Below are 9161 nucleotides of genomic sequence, written 5' to 3' on the forward strand. Positions count from 1 at the left end.
GTCAATAACACACTGTTGAATCAACCTGTACTTAAGCTCAGATGGCTTGACATTGAGATGTTAGTCTTAACATAAAGTGAACCACCCATAACAGACACATAGGCATTTTGTGCCACATTTAAACAGATTTCTTATATAAATATTTATTGCTTTATACGTCAGGATAGGTTTATGGGTGGTTTATGTGAAGAAGACACCTTGTTTACCTCTGCACAAAGACAAGCTTAAAAGCAAAGGAGATGCAATTGTAACCTTTTGTCAAGCAAGTCATAATTTAACTAGTGTGTTACAAAAATTTTCTTTCTAAGCTTATATATAATTGAATGTAATTGATGCAGCCACTATTTCAGTGGCAAATGTGTATAACCATTCAAGACATGTTAGAATTAGATATTTGGAGCAAGTGGAACAGAAATTAAAAGCTCATAATAAGTAGTTGGTGGAGCTAGGACAGGTACTAGGGTGAGCTTAGAAAGGAAGAGCAAACAACAAAGGTAGAAGTTATAATATGGCTAGGGCTAGATAAAGCTGAAAGTCGTTCAGCAAAGATGGGAGAGACAGGTATGTTGAGAACAGATACAAGCTAGTATGTTACCTTGTAAGTATTGCATAGGCAGTTTTGGAATGTGGAGCCCATGGCTGAATCAGGGTATAAATGATACTCATTAGGTGAAGTTGTTAAAAGAGCAGATAGCAGAGCAGTCACCATCATCATTATGAGAGATAAGGGAATAAGATAGATACTAACCGATCCATGTATAAGTATATGATAATGAGGTGGATAAATGACCTAAACATATTTGGGGCAATATGTAGGTAGCATTTGTAAAACAAAAAAGAGAATGATCATGAATACATTGCAGTACTGGTTGTTAATACCCACAGAGTTTTGATAAGACTTGTTAAGCCATCAGTATAGTGATAGAATAAGAAGGTATGACCCATGAAATAGGGTTAGTCAGAAGATATGAGAATGAAAGTGACTCACTCAGAAACTCAAACTGGGGCAAGAGGTCAACAAGATAATTTATGCATAATTTTAGAAAGCAATAGCTGGGGGGAAAGCAGTAGCTAGGAAAAAAGTAACTTAAGATATTAAATAAATTGAACTAAGCTGGTGTACCCCAAATAAATATTATTAGGAGCCTATTCTTAATCCATATCGGTGATGGTTAGCTAAAATCTTTACATCTTTGGTGTACATTTCTCCTAGAAGACTTTGATTATTTGTTTATAATACAATTTTTATATTACATTAATTTTGGGAATTTGTACTGCAAGTTTATGATATTACTATATGGTAAACGGAACATTAATGAAATTTTGAATAAAATATGCATTTTTAATCAAAAATAATAGTGTTAAAAATGTAACATTTGTAGGTCCACTGATTTTGAATTTTATTCCACAAGTTGGACATATGAAATTGTAGGGTGCATCAACTGTCATACAGTGTAAATGTATGAGAAATTTGAGATATTACTGAATGATTCTATTACGTTATGTAATCATTAATATAGTAACATACCATGCAGGATGTCTACAAATAGCAACATTTTTAAATTGTAATTAGTATCTGGGTGCCTGGTGAAATTTCATTGATATTCCTTCAACACAGCTTATAGAAGCAGTTACTAACTTAGATTGAGTTACAACAAATTTAATATGTATATATTAAACATAAAAGTGACTCCTACTTAACAGAAAATATAAAGTAGACAATTGGAATATAGTTGCGACCTCCTTGGCTGAGGAGTGGGTGGGGTAAAATTAAACTTACATTTCCACCGTCCGGGTCCAGCATATTCTCTGCTCCTGACCCTGGCAGTAACATGAACCAAAAGCAGGCAGTCAGAGTCCCTTCAATAAAGCAATCATAGTACTCGAAGCAGCATTTTGATTGTTGCAGATGCCGCCAAGCCAGCGGCTTATGGGGAGGCCATGTTGTACATGCTGCCTTGCAGCATGCATGGAGCAGGACAGAGTGTGCATGACTAGTTTGGGTAGCCCCAGGGGGCTGAAAAAGCAGTCTTTGCACATTAAGTAGTGCTCAGGCACACCGCTTCCTCCCCTTCCTTTTGCAGAGCCCGCTCCGCCCACCCACCCGCAGGCAAAAAAACATAAATTAATAATAAAACAAAGCTGTTACCATTTTATGTTTCTGCTTCTAGAACTGTGTGAAAGCAGTAAGGCAACACTACTCCTCCCTAGTAGAGGAGCTCCCTCTGTTAAAGTAAGCATACATTTTCATCAGGACTGATACACAAAACCTTTGATATGATTATATGTAAAATGTTTCTGCAAAATACCTGGTTTACTCTTTAGTTACATGTATAAGTTGTCTTACTCCTAACGTACTCCATGTGTGTGAAAGTCAAGAGTAACTTAGTTCTTTATTTTTTGAGCTTGTGCTCATATTAAAGAAAGTTGATTCTTTACAAGTCTTTTCAATAAGTACAATGAAGTAGAGCTGACTGTATTTATAATGTATAGTTGGTTAGTTAAAGACAGCTGACAACAAAACTTTTGGACATTCTCAGCTACTTGCCAAATGATAATACGGTCAAATTTGAGAAACATTGATTTGTCTAATTGTTGATTTGTGTTTTATCGTTAATAGGAACATGCAAACAATATTATAAAGGGTAAAAAGAAATCAAATCGAATGTTCCTTTTCTCAAACCCTACATTTATGCCGAAATTAAAACAAGAATTAAATAGGAGGATGACAATATTCAATGAAAATGATGTGAGTAAAATATTATCTTTATCAACCACACTTTGTAATTGAATTATATGAAACGACGTCACTAATAACAATACTATAAAAAATTTGTATTGCAGGCAAGAAGTCTAACGGAACAAATTAAGAAAGTTCTACATTTTTCACTAATTAGCCGAAAAACATCACTCATGATTGATGTGTTATTACCAGAGGTGAGAGTTTTCGGTAATGAAATGATCACTGCTTTTCTAAATTGTGTTTTTAATTAAAGTAACAAATAATTTAAAACTGTGTTTAAAACTTATTTGTTGTTAAGTATAAGAAATATCATTAAATGCATATAAAATGCAAATAAAAATAGTTACATTGTTAGCCCACACAAATGACAAATCTGAGGTGAAGAAGTTGATTTTAAGATGGGAAACGTTAGATTTTATAGCACCTCATGAAATGCAGACGTGTGAATGAAATAACACATTAACATGTGGATTGAATTGCACCTTCATAAGCATTGTTCAAATTGTGTATATTTTTATTTACTGACAGAAATGTCATAAAATCTACATAAGAAAGTAAGATTAATACAATGAGAAGATATGAACGACTGAAGATGATATGATGGAGAACGGGACCGCCCGCCATAAGGGCGGGGGTCCAGTTGGGGGAATTAGGATGTGCCCGCCGCAGTGGCGGGCACACCCTTCAATTGTGCCCGCCGCAGTGGCGGGCACACCCTTCAATTTTAGCATTGTGGCGGGAGGCCTAGCCTGCTCGGGAAGAAGGGGCAGAACTTTACGCAACATGCGAAGCAGCATCATGCACGTGGACGTGGTCTTGTTCACGTGCATGTCCAGCTGCAAATTGGGGCCGAATATAACCCCCAGGTTGAGAGCCGACTCGGCGGCTGACACAGTCTCGGGGAACAACGGGGGCCAGAAGTTCGCCGGGAGAACACGAGGAACCCGGTCCGAGGAGCAGTACAGTACCTCAGTCTTGGTACTGTTAAACTGCAACGAGTTAGAACTGAGCCAGTCAGCTGTGCATCGATGGAAAGTCTCCAGTAGGACCGCATTCTTCCCTTCCAGCGAAAAGACCAACTGGGTATCAATCGCATGATTAAATGCAGAGATACCAAATGATTGAATTAGTTGGACCAGAGGGCGGAGGTAAAGGTTAAAGAGTATAGTGCTGATGGCCGAGCCCTGTGGCACCCCCTACCCCACTCTCCGCACCTCCAAGCTGAAAGGTGGTAACGCCACCACCTGCTGCCGGTTGTCCAAGTAAGAGACCAACCAGTCCCTTGCACTTGCCGTGACCCCACACTCCTCCAGCCTCCTGATAAGGGTAGGATGGCTGACCGTGTCGAACGCGGAAGACATGTCGAGCAGCACCAAAAAGGCTGCCCGACCACTGTCGACCCGCGACCGCAAGTTGTCAAGCACGGTCACCAGCGCGGATTCCGTCCCATGTGCTGGGCGAAAGCCAAACTGTGCCTCATCAAACCAGATGTTTTCTTCCAGGAAGCCAGACAAGGAGCGGGTCACTAACTTCTCCATGATCTTAATGGGGAAGGGAAGCAAGGAAATGGGTCGGTAATTAGACAAGCAGGCGGGGTCCAAGGTGGATTTCTTAAGGAGAGGTGATACCACTGCCAGTTTCCAGCACTCCGGGACCATTGCAGTATCAAACGACTGGAGACAGATGGAGTACAAGGGCTGGAAAAGTTCATCCTGAAACACCTTCCAAAATTTAGGAGGGAGTGGATCAAGCGGGGAGCCAGATGACACCGTCTGTGCCAGACTACAGAACTCCTCAAAGGAGGGGATGGGAAAGAAGCTCAGCTTGGGTCGACTGGACACAATGTCCGTAGCTCCCAAGCTGAGAGCAAGACCCCTCAGCTGGGGTCGACTGGACGAGTCCTCCGGAGCTCCCAAACTGAGGGCATGACCACTCAGCTGTGGTCGACTGGACGACACATCCGGAACTCCCAAAGTGAGGGCAGGGCCACTCAGCCGGGGTCGACTGGGCGGTACGTCCGGAGCTCCCAAACTGAGGGCAGGGCCACCCGGCTGGGGTCGACTGGGAGGCAAGTCCGGAGCTCCCAAACTGAGAGCAGGACCACACAGCTGGGGTCGACTGGGCGAGCCGCCCGGAGCTCCCGAACCAGGGGAGGAAGGTACTGGGCTCTGTAAACCTTCCAAGATCTTAACGATCTTCTCCTCGAAGGCACAGGCCAGGGAGTCGCACAAGACCTGCGACGCAGGAACATTATTGACCGCGCATGAAGGATGAGTCAGGTCCCTAACGATTTTAAACAGTGCCTGCGACTTGTTGGAAGCCTGATTCAAGGTGGCTTCCAGATAGGACGCCTTAGCCACCTTAATCTGTGTCTTATATTCCTGCAGGGACTGCCTAAAGATAGCCTTCGCCGAGTCAGAATACTGCTACCTCCACGCCCTTTCGGCGCATTTGCAACTAAGGTTTAACTGCCGCAGGGCGTCCGTATACCAGGGGCTCGCCCGATTCAGCCTGCCCCTTGACCTACGGAGTGGCGCTACCTTGTCAAAAGAGTTTGAGATGGACTGACATAAGGTGGTATAGCTCTCTTCCACCGAGTCACTCAAACTGAAGTTGCCCGGTAGTAGTCTGGGCAGAGGCGAGGCTTTTAGGAGTCGAGACCAAGGTCTGCCCAACTTAGCCTGTCTAGATCCAGCCTCCACCGAGGAGTGATCCCCCAAATAGAGGGAGAAAGCAACCAGCGAGTGATCCGTCCAGTATTGACACAAGATGTCAACCACAGACACAAGTTGGGTGTCTGCGAAAACTAGGTCCAGAACGTGGCCCTTCCGATGTGTGGCTGACCGGACCAGCTGTTGCAGCTTGATGTCATTGCAGGCTTGGCACAGAGTGGAAAGCGCACTGTCCAGCGGGCCACCCGACCACAGGTTAAAATCCCCTAAGACCACTAGCTTAGAGTGGGTGTTAGAGAGGTCGTAAATCAGGTCAATGAAGTCAGGGAGGGAAGGTACATTGCCAGGCGGACGGTAGCACAAAACGCCCGAGCAAAAAGTCTTCTCGTGATTTTTAAGAGAAAACCCCATCAATTCAAAGCCCGACACCTCTCTAATCTTAAGCTGGGAGAGAGCTAGCGTGTCTCTATAAATTAATCCAATCCCACCACCCCGGTTCTTCACACGAGGGGTATGGTTGATTTTAAACCCTGGAGGGTAGGCCAAAAACCCAGTTCAACCTCACAGTCCTCCCGCGTCCAGGTTTCTGTTAGAACCAGAACATCGAGCACCGCGGACTCGATGAGGAAGGCGATCTTCGTGTGGTGCTTACAAAGGGACCGGACATTAAGCAGCCCACAGGAGAGGTGACAAGACATCTGAGAGGTGAATCTAAATCTGCGATTACTTTTTATGCATGTATGCTGTCATTGAGCGTGGGGCTGTGAAAAAATGCCTTGAAATTTAAGAGGGATAAAACACATCTTCTGACTTAGAACCTTTGTCAATAACTGAAAATAGTAATTGATGCGCTTCTAATTTGAAATTGGCTTGTACACTGGCACTTAATCTGATATAGCACTGTCTTTCTTCATTAAATTTTAGTTGACTTTCTAAAAGCAAGTAAATTTAAATTTAGTGTCCTGTTTTTTCTTTTTGGGTTGCAAACCTGGGTATGAAACATAGTGCTACCATTCTTTCTCGGGTAAAGTAATGCAATGCACTATATTTTTGGCTTCTTTCTTAAATGTTTGGCCCTGTTTGCAACATGTTCAGAAAAGGGCAGTTAAGATTCCACTTGCTGTAAATTGACACAACACGGTCACCCAGACATAGTCCACAGTTTACACTGTCTAGCATTAACTAAGATAAAATCCAAACCGATCTTTAATATCTGCTGATGCCCTGTTACTGGATGTTCCTCAAATTAAGTTTGCGCGTAAGGGAAGGAGATCATAAAGCTTTTCACAACCAACGAGGTATGTAAGACCATTGCACCTGCAGGTTGAGCACAATAACCTACAAATATTTAAGTTTCCGAAAACTGGTATGTTAAAAAAAGTAGTTGTGTCTATAGTCCAAGGCATTCTTTATTGTATATATTTTGTACAAAAAGTTTTTCTCTACTAAAAAGGCACAAACATCTTTCTGAAAAATGTCAAAGTAAAGATTATATAATTTCATTTGTATTGACAGGTAATTAGTACTAAATTGATGCAAAGAGGTTACATTGATTTGTAATATTTTGCAAATATTTATTTAAACCAATTTTTATAAGGTTAACTTACCTGTTCCCACCCTAAAACCCAGGGATACTAATTTGCATTAGCTATACGGCAAATGCCAAGCCACTCCTTTGACTTTAAAAAGTGTGAAAACTTCTCACAGTGCAGTAAAAACGTACTTTCATGACCTTTTGTGATTAATGAAAGTTTTGTTGGTATTATGTTTACAATTGCATAATAAAGTTTAATACAGCTTAAAGAAAGGCTTCCCAAAAGTAATTATTGGATAATGGAAGCTTTAAATGCCACATTGTTAGTAATCATGCTATATTTGTGGCCATTTCTATCATATTTATGACTATTCTTGGAATAATAATGTCTATGACTGACATGTTGTGAAGGATCTTATCATTATGATGGACATCCATTGTAAAGTTGTGTACCTGACAAAACAGTGGGCTTCCTTGAATAAAGTAGTCATCTTGAGCATTATTGAATAAAAATCTGGCATGTGAAAAACTAAACCTGGTCAGGCCAAGCAGAAAGTTTTAATGAGATTAGTTCGCATTATGAGAATCACAAGCGGGCAAATAGGGGTTATACTTGAAAAATGTTTTTGAATTAAAAATGTAGTTAACTTTTATGCCAATACATTATTTAATTTGAGTGTGTTTAACCGTTATAAGATGTTCATATTAAAAAAGAAATATAATGCATTGTTATTGAAAGGGATGAAACTATGTGTTGGTGTTTAGCCATCTTCTGTGATCAAGTGGCCAAAATGAATATTTGGGCACATGGTGCATGAAAATGTGGTTATACACTTATGAGGGTATTGGTAAAGTTTCCAAAAACATAAATGGACACAAATTAGTAAACCCTTCTCTTTACAAGACATACCTTTGAATTTGTGATTATTATGAAAACTGCCAATAATTCATTACATGTCACCTAAATAACATTTATTCTAAAACAAATATCATTGCATAAAATAATATAAATTAAAATGTGCTATTTAACAGTGTATGCACATTAACCTGAAAGTATGTAGGGTTCGACTATTTAGCCAAAGATGGTAAAACATTGAAAATTAAAATAACCAGGCATTTTCCCTTCACAAACACAATAGGCAAACGGATATCCTTGTATGTTTAAATTGGGTGTAATCAGACAACTTGTAACATGTTCAAAACTTTAGGTAGGAAGGGTAATACTAAATATAAAATGATGAAAGACAACAAAAGATAAGCAATATTTAAAATCTAAAATAGTTGTAAATTTAAATGTGTCTTTTCGTATAACATGAAATAAAAATGTTTGCAAGAAAAGAATAAAAATTAAGAAGCTTATATTATTAGAAAAAGCTAATTTACAACATTTATTTTGCATCAAATTTTTTAAAAGAGAAAATAAGTGTACACACTTAACACCTGCTAATTAATACATCTTAAAAATGTTTAGTACTAAAAAATGAAATAAAATAGGAATGTAATTATTGTATTGAATGTTTATATGGTATGATTACTTTCCATGTAAGCTTTAAAGCTAAAAGTATGTTGCTTTAAAAGTCATTTTTTTCTCTTTGCAGATGACAATCAAAATTCTACAAAAACATGAAGATTTAAATAGATATGAAGCAGAACTTGTACTGATGAGAGGGGACTTCCTAGACTCCAATGAGGATGAAGTAGATGATGTTGAGACATTGAAAAATTTGAAAATGGGCGCACTGAAATAAATTTTTTGAATGATTGTCTTGTTTATTAAATTGAAAATTTTAATTGTATGTTTTTGTCAAATGGAGTAAAGTATTACATGTAACTTTAATAAATAATTGTTTTAAATATTTATTTACTAAAGTACAATATGTATAACTGTTTACTGAGGTTCAATTATAAATAAAAGCTTCAAAAGTTGATTTTTTTTTAGTAATGAGATAAAAAATACTATGAAGATATTGTCTGTGATGCCTATTGTGATTATGCTTCATTTCAACATAGAATATTTATAAACAATTGAAACAAAGAACGTGTAATCATAAACAATAAGAATTGTGTTGTACAACATTTTTGATTTGATGAACATCGAAATTAAAATGACTACCAGATTGTGCAATGTTATCATTAGGATTCTACATCAACTACAATTTCATGTTATTAATAATTGAAAATGCTATTAATCTAGAATGCACTGAATTGCTGT

At 39.0% G+C, this 9161-nt stretch overlaps 1 long non-coding RNA gene across 1 annotated transcript; it reads left to right on the forward strand.

Annotated features, from left to right (window-relative positions):
• The first annotated feature begins 2197 nt into the window (after positions 1-2197).
• Positions 2198-8668, forward strand: LOC144782725 (uncharacterized). Its single transcript, XR_013601222.1, has 3 exons — positions 2198-2749; positions 2845-2937; positions 8548-8668. It is a non-coding gene; the product is annotated as an uncharacterized LOC144782725 (long non-coding RNA).
• Positions 8669-9161: the final 493 nt, after the last annotated feature.

This window comes from Lissotriton helveticus, chromosome 9 (genome assembly GCF_964261635.1).
Source record: "Lissotriton helveticus chromosome 9, aLisHel1.1, whole genome shotgun sequence".
NCBI lineage: Eukaryota > Metazoa > Chordata > Amphibia > Caudata > Salamandridae > Lissotriton > Lissotriton helveticus.